The following is a 15638-nucleotide window of genomic DNA, read 5'->3' on the forward strand; positions in this document are numbered from 1 at the left end:
AGAGCTTCGCGGTGATATGCTGTGGGTCCCGTAACTCCTTCCGGATCAAAAGTTATGCCTGTGTGAAGGGTGGGGGATCAGAACCTGCGCACGGGAGCGTACGATATGAAAGAATAAAGTGCGAGGCTATTGATGGGTGCGATCATACCAGCCCTAATGCACCGGATCCCATCAGAACTCCGAAGTTAAGCGTGCTTGGGCGAGAGTAGTACTAGGATGGGTGAACCCCTGGGAATTCCTCGTGTTGCACCCCTTTTTTTGCGAGTGCGTTCATTTTTTTTTTCCGTTCAGTTGGTCTTGATGTGGTCCGACACTCGATTAGCTGTTGTCGAGTACGAGGACAAAAAGTACGACAAACTCCACGAGCCGGTGACGAGCGGGTCCCACAATCTTAAACGTGCCGAAAAACAGTAGCTGCGAACTAAAAGTGTTCGAAATGGCTCGAAACGGCCTCTTTTTGCTTCCCGGAGTAGCCACGGGCTGTACACTTAGCTCAGAACGTGGGGCTCGGCGAGAGCTTCGCGGTGATATGCTTTGGGTCCCGTAACTCCTTCCGGATCAAAAGTTATGCCTGTGTGAAGGGTGGGGGATCAGAACCTGCGCACGGGAGCGTACGCTATGACAGAATAAAGTGCGAGGCTATTGATGGGTGCGATCATACCAGCACTAATGCACCGGATCCCATCAGAACTCCGATGTTATGCGTGCTTGGGCGAGAGTAGTACTAGGATGGGTGACCCCCTGGGAAGTCCTCGTGTTGCACCCCTTTTTTTGCGAGTGCGTTCATTTTTTGTTTCCATTCATTTGGTCTTGATGTGGTCCGACACTCGATTAGCTGTTGTCGAGTACGAGGACAAAAAGTACGACAATCTCCACGAGCCGGTGACGAGCGGGTCCCACAATCTTAAACGTGTCGAAAAACAGTAGCTGCGAACTAAAAGTGTTCGAAATGGCTCGAAACGGCCTCTTTTTGCTTCCCGGAGTAGCCACGGGCTGTACCCGTAGCTCAGAACGTGGGGCTCGGCGAGAGCTTTGCGGTGATATGTTGTGGGTCCCGTAACTCATTCCCGATCAAAAGTTATACCCGTCTGGAGGGTGGGGGATCAGAACCTGCGCACGGGAGCGTACGCTATGAAAGAATAAAGTGCGGGGCTATTGATGGGTGCGATCATACCAGCACTAATGCACCGGATCCCATCAGAACTCCGAAGTTAAGCGTGCTTGGGCGAGAGTAGTACTAGGATGGGTGACCCCCTGTTGCACCCCTTTTTTTGCGAGTGCGTTCATTTTTTTTCCGTTCAGTTGGTCTTGATGTGGTCCGACACTCGATTAGTGGTTGTCGAGTACGAGGACAAAAAGTACGACAATCTCCACGAGCCGGTGATGAGCGGGTCCCACAATCTTAAACGTGCCGAAAAACTGTAGCTGCGAACTAAAAGTGTTCGAAATGGCTCGAAACGGCCTCTTTTTGCTTCCCGGAGTAGCCACGGGCTGTACCCGTAGCTCAGAACGTGGGGCTCGGCGAGAGCTTCGCGGTGATATGCTGTGGGTCCCGTAACTCCTTCCGGATCAAAAGTTATGCCTGTGTGAAGGGTGGGGGATCAGAACCTGCGCACGGGAGCGTACGATATGAAAGAATAAAGTGCGAGGCTATTGATGGGTGCGATCATACCAGCCCTAATGCACCGGATCCCATCAGAACTCCGAAGTTAAGCGTGCTTGGGCGAGAGTAGTACTAGGATGGGTGACCCCCTGGGAAGTCCTCGTGTTGCACCCCTTTTTTTGCGAGTGCGTTCATTTTTTTTTCCGTTCAGTTGGTCTTGATGTGGTCCGACACTCGATTAGCTGTTGTCGAGTACGAGGACAAAAAGTACGACAAACTCCACGAGCCGGTGACGAGCGGGTCCCACAATCTTAAACGTGCCGAAAAACAGTAGCTGCGAACTAAAAGTGTTCGAAATGGCTCGAAACGGCCTCTTTTTGCTTCCCGGAGTAGCCACGGGCTGTACACTTAGCTCAGAACGTGGGGCTCGGCGAGAGCTTCGCGGTGATATGCTGTGGGTCCCGTAACTCCTTCCGGATCAAAAGTTATGCCTGTGTGAAGGGTGGGGGATCAGAACCTGCGCACGGGAGCGTACGCTATGACAGAATAAAGTGCGAGGCTATTGATGGGTGCGATCATACCAGCACTAATGCACCGGATCCCATCAGAACTCCGAAGTTATGCGTGCTTGGGCGAGAGTAGTACTAGGATGGGTGACCCCCTGGGAAGTCCTCGTGTTGCACCCCTTTTTTTGCGAGTGCGTTCATTTTTTTTTTCCATTCATTTGGTCTTGATGTGGTCCGACACTCGATTAGCTGTTGTCGAGTACGAGGACAAAAAGTACGACAATCTCCACGAGCCGGTGACGAGCGGGTCCCACAATCTTAAACGTGCCAAAAAACAGTAGCTGCGAACTAAAAGTGTTCGAAATGGCTCGAAACGGCCTCTTTTTGCTTCCCGGAGTAGCCACGGGCTGTACCCGTAGCTCAGAACGTGGGGCTCGGCGAGAGCTTCGCGGTGATATGCTGTGGGTCCCGTAACTCCTTCCGGATCAAAAGTTATGCCTGTGTGAAGGGTGGGGGATCAGAACCTGCGCACGGGAGCGTACGATATGAAAGAATAAAGTGCGAGGCTATTGATGGGTGCGATCATACCAGCCCTAATGCACCGGATCCCATCAGAACTCCGAAGTTAAGCGTGCTTGGGCGAGAGTAGTACTAGGATGGGTGAACCCCTGGGAAGTCCTCGTGTTGCACCCCTTTTTTTGCGAGTGCGTTCATTTTTTTTTTCCGTTCAGTTGGTCTTGATGTGGTCCGACACTCGATTAGCTGTTGTCGAGTACGAGGACAAAAAGTACGACAAACTCCACGAGCCGGTGACGAGCGGGTCCCACAATCTTAAACGTGCCGAAAAACAGTAGCTGCGAACTAAAAGTGTTCGAAATGGCTCGAAACGGCCTCTTTTTGCTTCCCGGAGTAGCCACGGGCTGTACACTTAGCTCAGAACGTGGGGCTCGGCGAGAGCTTCGCGGTGATATGCTTTGGGTCCCGTAACTCCTTCCGGATCAAAAGTTATGCCTGTGTGAAGGGTGGGGGATCAGAACCTGCGCACGGGAGCGTACGCTATGACAGAATAAAGTGCGAGGCTATTGATGGGTGCGATCATACCAGCACTAATGCACCGGATCCCATCAGAACTCCGATGTTATGCGTGCTTGGGCGAGAGTAGTACTAGGATGGGTGACCCCCTGGGAAGTCCTCGTGTTGCACCCCTTTTTTTGCGAGTGCGTTCATTTTTTGTTTCCATTCATTTGGTCTTGATGTGGTCCGACACTCGATTAGCTGTTGTCGAGTACGAGGACAAAAAGTACGACAATCTCCACGAGCCGGTGACGAGCGGGTCCCACAATCTTAAACGTGTCGAAAAACAGTAGCTGCGAACTAAAAGTGTTCGAAATGGCTCGAAACGGCCTCTTTTTGCTTCCCGGAGTAGCCACGGGCTGTACCCGTAGCTCAGAACGTGGGGCTCGGCGAGAGCTTTGCGGTGATATGTTGTGGGTCCCGTAACTCATTCCCGATCAAAAGTTATACCCGTCTGGAGGGTGGGGGATCAGAACCTGCGCACGGGAGCGTACGCTATGAAAGAATAAAGTGCGGGGCTATTGATGGGTGCGATCATACCAGCACTAATGCACCGGATCCCATCAGAACTCCGAAGTTAAGCGTGCTTGGGCGAGAGTAGTACTAGGATGGGTGACCCCCTGTTGCACCCCTTTTTTTGCGAGTGCGTTCATTTTTTTTCCGTTCAGTTGGTCTTGATGTGGTCCGACACTCGATTAGTGGTTGTCGAGTACGAGGACAAAAAGTACGACAATCTCCACGAGCCGGTGATGAGCGGGTCCCACAATCTTAAACGTGCCGAAAAACTGTAGCTGCGAACTAAAAGTGTTCGAAATGGCTCGAAACGGCCTCTTTTTGCTTCCCGGAGTAGCCACGGGCTGCACCCGTAGCTCAGAACGTGGGGCTCGGCGAGAGCTTCGCGGTGATATGCTGTGGGTCCCGTAACTCCTTCCGGATCAAAAGTTATGCCTGTGTGAAGGGTGGGGGATCAGAACCTGCGCACGGGAGCGTACGATATGAAAGAATAAAGTGCGAGGCTATTGATGGGTGCGATCATACCAGCCCTAATGCACCGGATCCCATCAGAACTCCGAAGTTAAGCGTGCTTGGGCGAGAGTAGTACTAGGATGGGTGACCCCCTGGGAAGTCCTCGTGTTGCACCCCTTTTTTTGCGAGTGCGTTCATTTTTTTTTCCGTTCAGTTGGTCTTGATGTGGTCCGACACTCGATTAGCTGTTGTCGAGTACGAGGACAAAAAGTACGACAAACTCCACGAGCCGGTGACGAGCGGGTCCCACAATCTTAAACGTGCCGAAAAACAGTAGCTGCGAACTAAAAGTGTTCGAAATGGCTCGAAACGGCCTCTTTTTGCTTCCCGGAGTAGCCACGGGCTGTACACTTAGCTCAGAACGTGGGGCTCGGCGAGAGCTTCGCGGTGATATGCTGTGGGTCCCGTAACTCCTTCCGGATCAAAAGTTATGCCTGTGTGAAGGGTGGGGGATCAGAACCTGCGCACGGGAGCGTACGCTATGACAGAATAAAGTGCGAGGCTATTGATGGGTGCGATCATACCAGCACTAATGCACCGGATCCCATCAGAACTCCGAAGTTATGCGTGCTTGGGCGAGAGTAGTACTAGGATGGGTGACCCCCTGGGAAGTCCTCGTGTTGCACCCCTTTTTTTGCGAGTGCGTTCATTTTTTTTTCCGTTCAGTTGGTCTTGATGTGGTCCGACACTCGATTAGCTGTTGTCGAGTACGAGGACAAAAAGTACGACAAACTCCACGAGCCGGTGACGAGCGGGTCCCACAATCTTAAACGTGCCGAAAAACAGTAGCTGCGAACTAAAAGTGTTCGAAATGGCTCGAAACGGCCTCTTTTTGCTTCCCGGAGTAGCCACGGGCTGTACACTTAGCTCAGAACGTGGGGCTCGGCGAGAGCTTCGCGGTGATATGCTGTGGGTCCCGTAACTCCTTCCGGATCAAAAGTTATGCCTGTGTGAAGGGTGGGGGATCAGAACCTGCGCACGGGAGCGTACGCTATGACAGAATAAAGTGCGAGGCTATTGATGGGTGCGATCATACCAGCACTAATGCACCGGATCCCATCAGAACTCCGAAGTTATGCGTGCTTGGGCGAGAGTAGTACTAGGATGGGTGACCCCCTGGGAAGTCCTCGTGTTGCACCCCTTTTTTTGCGAGTGCGTTCATTTTTTTTTTCCATTCATTTGGTCTTGATGTGGTCCGACACTCGATTAGCTGTTGTCGAGTACGAGGACAAAAAGTACGACAATCTCCACGAGCCGGTGACGAACGGGTCCCACAATCTTAAACGTGCCAAAAAACAGTAGCTGCGAACTAAAAGTGTTCGAAATGGCTCGAAACGGCCTCTTTTTGCTTCCCGGAGTAGCCACGGGCTGTACCCGTAGCTCAGAACGTGGGGCTCGGCGAGAGCTTCGCGGTGATATGTTGTGGGTCCCGTAACTCATTCCCGATCAAAAGTTATACCCGTCTGGAGGGTGGGGGATCAGAACCTGCGCACGGGAGCGTACGCTATGAAAGAATAAAGTGCGGGGCTATTGATGGGTGCGATCATACCAGCACTAATGCACCGAATCCCATCAGAACTCCGAAGTTAAGCGTGCTTGGGCGAGAGTAGTACTAGGATGGGTGACCCCCTGTTGCACCCCTTTTTTTGCGAGTGCGTTCATTTTTTTTCCGTTCAGTTGGTCTTGATGTGGTCCGACACTCGATTAGTGGTTGTCGAGTACGAGGACAAAAAGTACGACAATCTCCACGAGCCGGTGATGAGCGGGTCCCACAATCTTAAACGTGCCGAAAAACTGTAGCTGCGAACTAAAAGTGTTCGAAATGGCTCGAAACGGCCTCTTTTTGCTTCCCGGAGTAGCCACGGGCTGTACCCGTAGCTCAGAACGTGGGGCTCGGCGAGAGCTTCGCGGTGATATGCTGTGGGTCCCGTAACTCCTTCCGGATCAAAAGTTATGCCTGTGTGAAGGGTGGGGGATCAGAACCTGCGCACGGGAGCGTACGATATGAAAGAATAAAGTGCGAGGCTATTGATGGGTGCGATCATACCAGCCCTAATGCACCGGATCCCATCAGAACTCCGAAGTTAAGCGTGCTTGGGCGAGAGTAGTACTAGGATGGGTGAACCCCTGGGAATTCCTCGTGTTGCACCCCTTTTTTTGCGAGTGCGTTCATTTTTTTTTTCCGTTCAGTTGGTCTTGATGTGGTCCGACACTCGATTAGCTGTTGTCGAGTACGAGGACAAAAAGTACGACAAACTCCACGAGCCGGTGACGAGCGGGTCCCACAATCTTAAACGTGCCGAAAAACAGTAGCTGCGAACTAAAAGTGTTCGAAATGGCTCGAAACGGCCTCTTTTTGCTTCCCGGAGTAGCCACGGGCTGTACACTTAGCTCAGAACGTGGGGCTCGGCGAGAGCTTCGCGGTGATATGCTTTGGGTCCCGTAACTCCTTCCGGATCAAAAGTTATGCCTGTGTGAAGGGTGGGGGATCAGAACCTGCGCACGGGAGCGTACGCTATGACAGAATAAAGTGCGAGGCTATTGATGGGTGCGATCATACCAGCACTAATGCACCGGATCCCATCAGAACTCCGATGTTATGCGTGCTTGGGCGAGAGTAGTACTAGGATGGGTGACCCCCTGGGAAGTCCTCGTGTTGCACCCCTTTTTTTGCGAGTGCGTTCATTTTTTGTTTCCATTCATTTGGTCTTGATGTGGTCCGACACTCGATTAGCTGTTGTCGAGTACGAGGACAAAAAGTACGACAATCTCCACGAGCCGGTGACGAGCGGGTCCCACAATCTTAAACGTGTCGAAAAACAGTAGCTGCGAACTAAAAGTGTTCGAAATGGCTCGAAACGGCCTCTTTTTGCTTCCCGGAGTAGCCACGGGCTGTACCCGTAGCTCAGAACGTGGGGCTCGGCGAGAGCTTTGCGGTGATATGTTGTGGGTCCCGTAACTCATTCCCGATCAAAAGTTATACCCGTCTGGAGGGTGGGGGATCAGAACCTGCGCACGGGAGCGTACGCTATGAAAGAATAAAGTGCGGGGCTATTGATGGGTGCGATCATACCAGCACTAATGCACCGGATCCCATCAGAACTCCGAAGTTAAGCGTGCTTGGGCGAGAGTAGTACTAGGATGGGTGACCCCCTGTTGCACCCCTTTTTTTGCGAGTGCGTTCATTTTTTTTCCGTTCAGTTGGTCTTGATGTGGTCCGACACTCGATTAGTGGTTGTCGAGTACGAGGACAAAAAGTACGACAATCTCCACGAGCCGGTGATGAGCGGGTCCCACAATCTTAAACGTGCCGAAAAACTGTAGCTGCGAACTAAAAGTGTTCGAAATGGCTCGAAACGGCCTCTTTTTGCTTCCCGGAGTAGCCACGGGCTGTACCCGTAGCTCAGAACGTGGGGCTCGGCGAGAGCTTCGCGGTGATATGCTGTGGGTCCCGTAACTCCTTCCGGATCAAAAGTTATGCCTGTGTGAAGGGTGGGGGATCAGAACCTGCGCACGGGAGCGTACGATATGAAAGAATAAAGTGCGAGGCTATTGATGGGTGCGATCATACCAGCCCTAATGCACCGGATCCCATCAGAACTCCGAAGTTAAGCGTGCTTGGGCGAGAGTAGTACTAGGATGGGTGACCCCCTGGGAAGTCCTCGTGTTGCACCCCTTTTTTTGCGAGTGCGTTCATTTTTTTTTCCGTTCAGTTGGTCTTGATGTGGTCCGACACTCGATTAGCTGTTGTCGAGTACGAGGACAAAAAGTACGACAAACTCCACGAGCCGGTGACGAGCGGGTCCCACAATCTTAAACGTGCCGAAAAACAGTAGCTGCGAACTAAAAGTGTTCGAAATGGCTCGAAACGGCCTCTTTTTGCTTCCCGGAGTAGCCACGGGCTGTACACTTAGCTCAGAACGTGGGGCTCGGCGAGAGCTTCGCGGTGATATGCTGTGGGTCCCGTAACTCCTTCCGGATCAAAAGTTATGCCTGTGTGAAGGGTGGGGGATCAGAACCTGCGCACGGGAGCGTACGCTATGACAGAATAAAGTGCGAGGCTATTGATGGGTGCGATCATACCAGCACTAATGCACCGGATCCCATCAGAACTCCGAAGTTATGCGTGCTTGGGCGAGAGTAGTACTAGGATGGGTGACCCCCTGGGAAGTCCTCGTGTTGCACCCCTTTTTTTGCGAGTGCGTTCATTTTTTTTTTCCATTCATTTGGTCTTGATGTGGTCCGACACTCGATTAGCTGTTGTCGAGTACGAGGACAAAAAGTACGACAATCTCCACGAGCCGGTGACGAGCGGGTCCCACAATCTTAAACGTGCCAAAAAACAGTAGCTGCGAACTAAAAGTGTTCGAAATGGCTCGAAACGGCCTCTTTTTGCTTCCCGGAGTAGCCACGGGCTGTACCCGTAGCTCAGAACGTGGGGCTCGGCGAGAGCTTCGCGGTGATATGCTGTGGGTCCCGTAACTCCTTCCGGATCAAAAGTTATGCCTGTGTGAAGGGTGGGGGATCAGAACCTGCGCACGGGAGCGTACGATATGAAAGAATAAAGTGCGAGGCTATTGATGGGTGCGATCATACCAGCCCTAATGCACCGGATCCCATCAGAACTCCGAAGTTAAGCGTGCTTGGGCGAGAGTAGTACTAGGATGGGTGAACCCCTGGGAAGTCCTCGTGTTGCACCCCTTTTTTTGCGAGTGCGTTCATTTTTTTTTTCCGTTCAGTTGGTCTTGATGTGGTCCGACACTCGATTAGCTGTTGTCGAGTACGAGGACAAAAAGTACGACAAACTCCACGAGCCGGTGACGAGCGGGTCCCACAATCTTAAACGTGCCGAAAAACAGTAGCTGCGAACTAAAAGTGTTCGAAATGGCTCGAAACGGCCTCTTTTTGCTTCCCGGAGTAGCCACGGGCTGTACACTTAGCTCAGAACGTGGGGCTCGGCGAGAGCTTCGCGGTGATATGCTTTGGGTCCCGTAACTCCTTCCGGATCAAAAGTTATGCCTGTGTGAAGGGTGGGGGATCAGAACCTGCGCACGGGAGCGTACGCTATGACAGAATAAAGTGCGAGGCTATTGATGGGTGCGATCATACCAGCACTAATGCACCGGATCCCATCAGAACTCCGATGTTATGCGTGCTTGGGCGAGAGTAGTACTAGGATGGGTGACCCCCTGGGAAGTCCTCGTGTTGCACCCCTTTTTTTGCGAGTGCGTTCATTTTTTGTTTCCATTCATTTGGTCTTGATGTGGTCCGACACTCGATTAGCTGTTGTCGAGTACGAGGACAAAAAGTACGACAATCTCCACGAGCCGGTGACGAGCGGGTCCCACAATCTTAAACGTGTCGAAAAACAGTAGCTGCGAACTAAAAGTGTTCGAAATGGCTCGAAACGGCCTCTTTTTGCTTCCCGGAGTAGCCACGGGCTGTACCCGTAGCTCAGAACGTGGGGCTCGGCGAGAGCTTTGCGGTGATATGTTGTGGGTCCCGTAACTCATTCCCGATCAAAAGTTATACCCGTCTGGAGGGTGGGGGATCAGAACCTGCGCACGGGAGCGTACGCTATGAAAGAATAAAGTGCGGGGCTATTGATGGGTGCGATCATACCAGCACTAATGCACCGGATCCCATCAGAACTCCGAAGTTAAGCGTGCTTGGGCGAGAGTAGTACTAGGATGGGTGACCCCCTGTTGCACCCCTTTTTTTGCGAGTGCGTTCATTTTTTTTCCGTTCAGTTGGTCTTGATGTGGTCCGACACTCGATTAGTGGTTGTCGAGTACGAGGACAAAAAGTACGACAATCTCCACGAGCCGGTGATGAGCGGGTCCCACAATCTTAAACGTGCCGAAAAACTGTAGCTGCGAACTAAAAGTGTTCGAAATGGCTCGAAACGGCCTCTTTTTGCTTCCCGGAGTAGCCACGGGCTGTACCCGTAGCTCAGAACGTGGGGCTCGGCGAGAGCTTCGCGGTGATATGCTGTGGGTCCCGTAACTCCTTCCGGATCAAAAGTTATGCCTGTGTGAAGGGTGGGGGATCAGAACCTGCGCACGGGAGCGTACGATATGAAAGAATAAAGTGCGAGGCTATTGATGGGTGCGATCATACCAGCCCTAATGCACCGGATCCCATCAGAACTCCGAAGTTAAGCGTGCTTGGGCGAGAGTAGTACTAGGATGGGTGACCCCCTGGGAAGTCCTCGTGTTGCACCCCTTTTTTTGCGAGTGCGTTCATTTTTTTTTCCGTTCAGTTGGTCTTGATGTGGTCCGACACTCGATTAGCTGTTGTCGAGTACGAGGACAAAAAGTACGACAAACTCCACGAGCCGGTGACGAGCGGGTCCCACAATCTTAAACGTGCCGAAAAACAGTAGCTGCGAACTAAAAGTGTTCGAAATGGCTCGAAACGGCCTCTTTTTGCTTCCCGGAGTAGCCACGGGCTGTACACTTAGCTCAGAACGTGGGGCTCGGCGAGAGCTTCGCGGTGATATGCTGTGGGTCCCGTAACTCCTTCCGGATCAAAAGTTATGCCTGTGTGAAGGGTGGGGGATCAGAACCTGCGCACGGGAGCGTACGCTATGACAGAATAAAGTGCGAGGCTATTGATGGGTGCGATCATACCAGCACTAATGCACCGGATCCCATCAGAACTCCGAAGTTATGCGTGCTTGGGCGAGAGTAGTACTAGGATGGGTGACCCCCTGGGAAGTCCTCGTGTTGCACCCCTTTTTTTGCGAGTGCGTTCATTTTTTTTTCCGTTCAGTTGGTCTTGATGTGGTCCGACACTCGATTAGCTGTTGTCGAGTACGAGGACAAAAAGTACGACAAACTCCACGAGCCGGTGACGAGCGGGTCCCACAATCTTAAACGTGCCGAAAAACAGTAGCTGCGAACTAAAAGTGTTCGAAATGGCTCGAAACGGCCTCTTTTTGCTTCCCGGAGTAGCCACGGGCTGTACACTTAGCTCAGAACGTGGGGCTCGGCGAGAGCTTCGCGGTGATATGCTGTGGGTCCCGTAACTCCTTCCGGATCAAAAGTTATGCCTGTGTGAAGGGTGGGGGATCAGAACCTGCGCACGGGAGCGTACGCTATGACAGAATAAAGTGCGAGGCTATTGATGGGTGCGATCATACCAGCACTAATGCACCGGATCCCATCAGAACTCCGAAGTTATGCGTGCTTGGGCGAGAGTAGTACTAGGATGGGTGACCCCCTGGGAAGTCCTCGTGTTGCACCCCTTTTTTTGCGAGTGCGTTCATTTTTTTTTTCCATTCATTTGGTCTTGATGTGGTCCGACACTCGATTAGCTGTTGTCGAGTACGAGGACAAAAAGTACGACAATCTCCACGAGCCGGTGACGAACGGGTCCCACAATCTTAAACGTGCCAAAAAACAGTAGCTGCGAACTAAAAGTGTTCGAAATGGCTCGAAACGGCCTCTTTTTGCTTCCCGGAGTAGCCACGGGCTGTACCCGTAGCTCAGAACGTGGGGCTCGGCGAGAGCTTCGCGGTGATATGTTGTGGGTCCCGTAACTCATTCCCGATCAAAAGTTATACCCGTCTGGAGGGTGGGGGATCAGAACCTGCGCACGGGAGCGTACGCTATGAAAGAATAAAGTGCGGGGCTATTGATGGGTGCGATCATACCAGCACTAATGCACCGGATCCCATCAGAACTCCGAAGTTAAGCGTGCTTGGGCGAGAGTAGTACTAGGATGGGTGACCCCCTGTTGCACCCCTTTTTTTGCGAGTGCGTTCATTTTTTTTCCGTTCAGTTGGTCTTGATGTGGTCCGACACTCGATTAGTGGTTGTCGAGTACGAGGACAAAAAGTACGACAATCTCCACGAGCCGGTGATGAGCGGGTCCCACAATCTTAAACGTGCCGAAAAACTGTAGCTGCGAACTAAAAGTGTTCGAAATGGCTCGAAACGGCCTCTTTTTGCTTCCCGGAGTAGCCACGGGCTGTACCCGTAGCTCAGAACGTGGGGCTCGGCGAGAGCTTCGCGGTGATATGCTGTGGGTCCCGTAACTCCTTCCGGATCAAAAGTTATGCCTGTGTGAAGGGTGGGGGATCAGAACCTGCGCACGGGAGCGTACGATATGAAAGAATAAAGTGCGAGGCTATTGATGGGTGCGATCATACCAGCCCTAATGCACCGGATCCCATCAGAACTCCGAAGTTAAGCGTGCTTGGGCGAGAGTAGTACTAGGATGGGTGAACCCCTGGGAATTCCTCGTGTTGCACCCCTTTTTTTGCGAGTGCGTTCATTTTTTTTTTCCGTTCAGTTGGTCTTGATGTGGTCCGACACTCGATTAGCTGTTGTCGAGTACGAGGACAAAAAGTACAACAAACTCCACGAGCCGGTGACGAGCGGGTCCCACAATCTTAAACGTGCCGAAAAACAGTAGCTGCGAACTAAAAGTGTTCGAAATGGCTCGAAACGGCCTCTTTTTGCTTCCCGGAGTAGCCACGGGCTGTACACTTAGCTCAGAACGTGGGGCTCGGCGAGAGCTTCGCGGTGATATGCTTTGGGTCCCGTAACTCCTTCCGGATCAAAAGTTATGCCTGTGTGAAGGGTGGGGGATCAGAACCTGCGCACGGGAGCGTACGCTATGACAGAATAAAGTGCGAGGCTATTGATGGGTGCGATCATACCAGCACTAATGCACCGGATCCCATCAGAACTCCGATGTTATGCGTGCTTGGGCGAGAGTAGTACTAGGATGGGTGACCCCCTGGGAAGTCCTCGTGTTGCACCCCTTTTTTTGCGAGTGCGTTCATTTTTTGTTTCCATTCATTTGGTCTTGATGTGGTCCGACACTCGATTAGCTGTTGTCGAGTACGAGGACAAAAAGTACGACAATCTCCACGAGCCGGTGACGAGCGGGTCCCACAATCTTAAACGTGTCGAAAAACAGTAGCTGCGAACTAAAAGTGTTCGAAATGGCTCGAAACGGCCTCTTTTTGCTTCCCGGAGTAGCCACGGGCTGTACCCGTAGCTCAGAACGTGGGGCTCGGCGAGAGCTTTGCGGTGATATGTTGTGGGTCCCGTAACTCATTCCCGATCAAAAGTTATACCCGTCTGGAGGGTGGGGGATCAGAACCTGCGCACGGGAGCGTACGCTATGAAAGAATAAAGTGCGGGGCTATTGATGGGTGCGATCATACCAGCACTAATGCACCGGATCCCATCAGAACTCCGAAGTTATGCGTGCTTGGGCGAGAGTAGTACTAGGATGGGTGACCCCCTGTTGCACCCCTTTTTTTGCGAGTGCGTTCATTTTTTTTCCGTTCAGTTGGTCTTGATGTGGTCCGACACTCGATTAGTGGTTGTCGAGTACGAGGACAAAAAGTACGACAATCTCCACGAGCCGGTGATGAGCGGGTCCCACAATCTTAAACGTGCCGAAAAACTGTAGCTGCGAACTAAAAGTGTTCGAAATGGCTCGAAACGGCCTCTTTTTGCTTCCCGGAGTAGCCACGGGCTGTACCCGTAGCTCAGAACGTGGGGCTCGGCGAGAGCTTCGCGGTGATATGCTGTGGGTCCCGTAACTCCTTCCGGATCAAAAGTTATGCCTGTGTGAAGGGTGGGGGATCAGAACCTGCGCACGGGAGCGTACGATATGAAAGAATAAAGTGCGAGGCTATTGATGGGTGCGATCATACCAGCCCTAATGCACCGGATCCCATCAGAACTCCGAAGTTAAGCGTGCTTGGGCGAGAGTAGTACTAGGATGGGTGACCCCCTGGGAAGTCCTCGTGTTGCACCCCTTTTTTTGCGAGTGCGTTCATTTTTTTTTCCGTTCAGTTGGTCTTGATGTGGTCCGACACTCGATTAGCTGTTGTCGAGTACGAGGACAAAAAGTACGACAAACTCCACGAGCCGGTGACGAGCGGGTCCCACAATCTTAAACGTGCCGAAAAACAGTAGCTGCGAACTAAAAGTGTTCGAAATGGCTCGAAACGGCCTCTTTTTGCTTCCCGGAGTAGCCACGGGCTGTACACTTAGCTCAGAACGTGGGGCTCGGCGAGAGCTTCGCGGTGATATGCTGTGGGTCCCGTAACTCCTTCCGGATCAAAAGTTATGCCTGTGTGAAGGGTGGGGGATCAGAACCTGCGCACGGGAGCGTACGCTATGACAGAATAAAGTGCGAGGCTATTGATGGGTGCGATCATACCAGCACTAATGCACCGGATCCCATCAGAACTCCGAAGTTATGCGTGCTTGGGCGAGAGTAGTACTAGGATGGGTGACCCCCTGGGAAGTCCTCGTGTTGCACCCCTTTTTTTGCGAGTGCGTTCATTTTTTTTTTCCATTCATTTGGTCTTGATGTGGTCCGACACTCGATTAGCTGTTGTCGAGTACGAGGACAAAAAGTACGACAATCTCCACGAGCCGGTGACGAGCGGGTCCCACAATCTTAAACGTGCCAAAAAACAGTAGCTGCGAACTAAAAGTGTTCGAAATGGCTCGAAACGGCCTCTTTTTGCTTCCCGGAGTAGCCACGGGCTGTACCCGTAGCTCAGAACGTGGGGCTCGGCGAGAGCTTCGCGGTGATATGCTGTGGGTCCCGTAACTCCTTCCGGATCAAAAGTTATGCCTGTGTGAAGGGTGGGGGATCAGAACCTGCGCACGGGAGCGTACGATATGAAAGAATAAAGTGCGAGGCTATTGATGGGTGCGATCATACCAGCCCTAATGCACCGGATCCCATCAGAACTCCGAAGTTAAGCGTGCTTGGGCGAGAGTAGTACTAGGATGGGTGAACCCCTGGGAAGTCCTCGTGTTGCACCCCTTTTTTTGCGAGTGCGTTCATTTTTTTTTTCCGTTCAGTTGGTCTTGATGTGGTCCGACACTCGATTAGCTGTTGTCGAGTACGAGGACAAAAAGTACGACAAACTCCACGAGCCGGTGACGAGCGGGTCCCACAATCTTAAACGTGCCGAAAAACAGTAGCTGCGAACTAAAAGTGTTCGAAATGGCTCGAAACGGCCTCTTTTTGCTTCCCGGAGTAGCCACGGGCTGTACACTTAGCTCAGAACGTGGGGCTCGGCGAGAGCTTCGCGGTGATATGCTTTGGGTCCCGTAACTCCTTCCGGATCAAAAGTTATGCCTGTGTGAAGGGTGGGGGATCAGAACCTGCGCACGGGAGCGTACGCTATGACAGAATAAAGTGCGAGGCTATTGATGGGTGCGATCATACCAGCACTAATGCACCGGATCCCATCAGAACTCCGATGTTATGCGTGCTTGGGCGAGAGTAGTACTAGGATGGGTGACCCCCTGGGAAGTCCTCGTGTTGCACCCCTTTTTTTGCGAGTGCGTTCATTTTTTGTTTCCATTCATTTGGTCTTGATGTGGTCCGACACTCGATTAGCTGTTGTCGAGTACGAGGACAAAAAGTACGACAATCTC

At 52.2% G+C, this 15638-nt stretch overlaps 24 non-coding genes and 7 pseudogenes across 24 annotated transcripts; all 31 read left to right on the forward strand.

Annotated features, from left to right (window-relative positions):
- The first annotated feature begins 134 nt into the window (after positions 1 to 134).
- On the forward strand, positions 135 to 253 carry LOC148925825 (5S ribosomal RNA). Its single transcript, XR_016131445.1, has one exon. It is a non-coding gene; the product is annotated as a 5S ribosomal RNA (ribosomal RNA).
- Positions 254 to 647: 394 nt separating this feature from the next.
- On the forward strand, positions 648 to 766 carry LOC148925826 (5S ribosomal RNA). Its single transcript, XR_016131268.1, has one exon. It is a non-coding gene; the product is annotated as a 5S ribosomal RNA (ribosomal RNA).
- A 394-nt stretch (positions 767 to 1160) lies between these two features.
- On the forward strand, positions 1161 to 1266 carry LOC148925827 (5S ribosomal RNA; annotated as a pseudogene).
- Positions 1267 to 1658: 392 nt separating this feature from the next.
- Positions 1659 to 1777, forward strand: LOC148925828 (5S ribosomal RNA). The gene has a single exon (XR_016131933.1). It is a non-coding gene; the product is annotated as a 5S ribosomal RNA (ribosomal RNA).
- A 393-nt stretch (positions 1778 to 2170) lies between these two features.
- LOC148925829 (5S ribosomal RNA) lies at positions 2171 to 2289 on the forward strand. Its single transcript, XR_016132164.1, has one exon. It is a non-coding gene; the product is annotated as a 5S ribosomal RNA (ribosomal RNA).
- A 394-nt stretch (positions 2290 to 2683) lies between these two features.
- Positions 2684 to 2802, forward strand: LOC148925830 (5S ribosomal RNA). The gene has a single exon (XR_016131450.1). It is a non-coding gene; the product is annotated as a 5S ribosomal RNA (ribosomal RNA).
- A 394-nt stretch (positions 2803 to 3196) lies between these two features.
- Positions 3197 to 3315, forward strand: LOC148925831 (5S ribosomal RNA). The gene has a single exon (XR_016131269.1). It is a non-coding gene; the product is annotated as a 5S ribosomal RNA (ribosomal RNA).
- Positions 3316 to 3709: 394 nt separating this feature from the next.
- LOC148925832 (5S ribosomal RNA) lies at positions 3710 to 3815 on the forward strand (annotated as a pseudogene).
- Positions 3816 to 4207: 392 nt separating this feature from the next.
- LOC148925833 (5S ribosomal RNA) lies at positions 4208 to 4326 on the forward strand. The gene has a single exon (XR_016131934.1). It is a non-coding gene; the product is annotated as a 5S ribosomal RNA (ribosomal RNA).
- Positions 4327 to 4719: 393 nt separating this feature from the next.
- Positions 4720 to 4838, forward strand: LOC148925834 (5S ribosomal RNA). The gene has a single exon (XR_016132165.1). It is a non-coding gene; the product is annotated as a 5S ribosomal RNA (ribosomal RNA).
- A 393-nt stretch (positions 4839 to 5231) lies between these two features.
- On the forward strand, positions 5232 to 5350 carry LOC148925835 (5S ribosomal RNA). Its single transcript, XR_016132166.1, has one exon. It is a non-coding gene; the product is annotated as a 5S ribosomal RNA (ribosomal RNA).
- A 394-nt stretch (positions 5351 to 5744) lies between these two features.
- Positions 5745 to 5850, forward strand: LOC148925836 (5S ribosomal RNA; annotated as a pseudogene).
- A 392-nt stretch (positions 5851 to 6242) lies between these two features.
- On the forward strand, positions 6243 to 6361 carry LOC148925837 (5S ribosomal RNA). Its single transcript, XR_016131446.1, has one exon. It is a non-coding gene; the product is annotated as a 5S ribosomal RNA (ribosomal RNA).
- Positions 6362 to 6755: 394 nt separating this feature from the next.
- LOC148925838 (5S ribosomal RNA) lies at positions 6756 to 6874 on the forward strand. The gene has a single exon (XR_016131270.1). It is a non-coding gene; the product is annotated as a 5S ribosomal RNA (ribosomal RNA).
- A 394-nt stretch (positions 6875 to 7268) lies between these two features.
- On the forward strand, positions 7269 to 7374 carry LOC148925839 (5S ribosomal RNA; annotated as a pseudogene).
- A 392-nt stretch (positions 7375 to 7766) lies between these two features.
- LOC148925840 (5S ribosomal RNA) lies at positions 7767 to 7885 on the forward strand. Its single transcript, XR_016131935.1, has one exon. It is a non-coding gene; the product is annotated as a 5S ribosomal RNA (ribosomal RNA).
- Positions 7886 to 8278: 393 nt separating this feature from the next.
- LOC148925841 (5S ribosomal RNA) lies at positions 8279 to 8397 on the forward strand. Its single transcript, XR_016132167.1, has one exon. It is a non-coding gene; the product is annotated as a 5S ribosomal RNA (ribosomal RNA).
- Positions 8398 to 8791: 394 nt separating this feature from the next.
- Positions 8792 to 8910, forward strand: LOC148925842 (5S ribosomal RNA). The gene has a single exon (XR_016131451.1). It is a non-coding gene; the product is annotated as a 5S ribosomal RNA (ribosomal RNA).
- A 394-nt stretch (positions 8911 to 9304) lies between these two features.
- Positions 9305 to 9423, forward strand: LOC148925843 (5S ribosomal RNA). The gene has a single exon (XR_016131271.1). It is a non-coding gene; the product is annotated as a 5S ribosomal RNA (ribosomal RNA).
- A 394-nt stretch (positions 9424 to 9817) lies between these two features.
- On the forward strand, positions 9818 to 9923 carry LOC148925844 (5S ribosomal RNA; annotated as a pseudogene).
- A 392-nt stretch (positions 9924 to 10315) lies between these two features.
- LOC148925845 (5S ribosomal RNA) lies at positions 10316 to 10434 on the forward strand. Its single transcript, XR_016131936.1, has one exon. It is a non-coding gene; the product is annotated as a 5S ribosomal RNA (ribosomal RNA).
- A 393-nt stretch (positions 10435 to 10827) lies between these two features.
- On the forward strand, positions 10828 to 10946 carry LOC148925846 (5S ribosomal RNA). Its single transcript, XR_016132169.1, has one exon. It is a non-coding gene; the product is annotated as a 5S ribosomal RNA (ribosomal RNA).
- A 393-nt stretch (positions 10947 to 11339) lies between these two features.
- On the forward strand, positions 11340 to 11458 carry LOC148925847 (5S ribosomal RNA). The gene has a single exon (XR_016132170.1). It is a non-coding gene; the product is annotated as a 5S ribosomal RNA (ribosomal RNA).
- Positions 11459 to 11852: 394 nt separating this feature from the next.
- Positions 11853 to 11958, forward strand: LOC148925848 (5S ribosomal RNA; annotated as a pseudogene).
- Positions 11959 to 12350: 392 nt separating this feature from the next.
- LOC148925849 (5S ribosomal RNA) lies at positions 12351 to 12469 on the forward strand. The gene has a single exon (XR_016131447.1). It is a non-coding gene; the product is annotated as a 5S ribosomal RNA (ribosomal RNA).
- Positions 12470 to 12863: 394 nt separating this feature from the next.
- On the forward strand, positions 12864 to 12982 carry LOC148925850 (5S ribosomal RNA). The gene has a single exon (XR_016131272.1). It is a non-coding gene; the product is annotated as a 5S ribosomal RNA (ribosomal RNA).
- A 394-nt stretch (positions 12983 to 13376) lies between these two features.
- LOC148925851 (5S ribosomal RNA) lies at positions 13377 to 13482 on the forward strand (annotated as a pseudogene).
- A 392-nt stretch (positions 13483 to 13874) lies between these two features.
- Positions 13875 to 13993, forward strand: LOC148925852 (5S ribosomal RNA). The gene has a single exon (XR_016131937.1). It is a non-coding gene; the product is annotated as a 5S ribosomal RNA (ribosomal RNA).
- A 393-nt stretch (positions 13994 to 14386) lies between these two features.
- Positions 14387 to 14505, forward strand: LOC148925853 (5S ribosomal RNA). The gene has a single exon (XR_016132171.1). It is a non-coding gene; the product is annotated as a 5S ribosomal RNA (ribosomal RNA).
- A 394-nt stretch (positions 14506 to 14899) lies between these two features.
- Positions 14900 to 15018, forward strand: LOC148925854 (5S ribosomal RNA). The gene has a single exon (XR_016131453.1). It is a non-coding gene; the product is annotated as a 5S ribosomal RNA (ribosomal RNA).
- A 394-nt stretch (positions 15019 to 15412) lies between these two features.
- LOC148925855 (5S ribosomal RNA) lies at positions 15413 to 15531 on the forward strand. Its single transcript, XR_016131273.1, has one exon. It is a non-coding gene; the product is annotated as a 5S ribosomal RNA (ribosomal RNA).
- Positions 15532 to 15638: the final 107 nt, after the last annotated feature.

This window comes from Salvia hispanica, chromosome 5 (assembly GCF_029641045.1).
Source record: "Salvia hispanica isolate PSC_SH4W2 chromosome 5, Shi_PSC_v1, whole genome shotgun sequence".
Lineage (NCBI taxonomy): Eukaryota > Viridiplantae > Streptophyta > Magnoliopsida > Lamiales > Lamiaceae > Salvia > Salvia hispanica.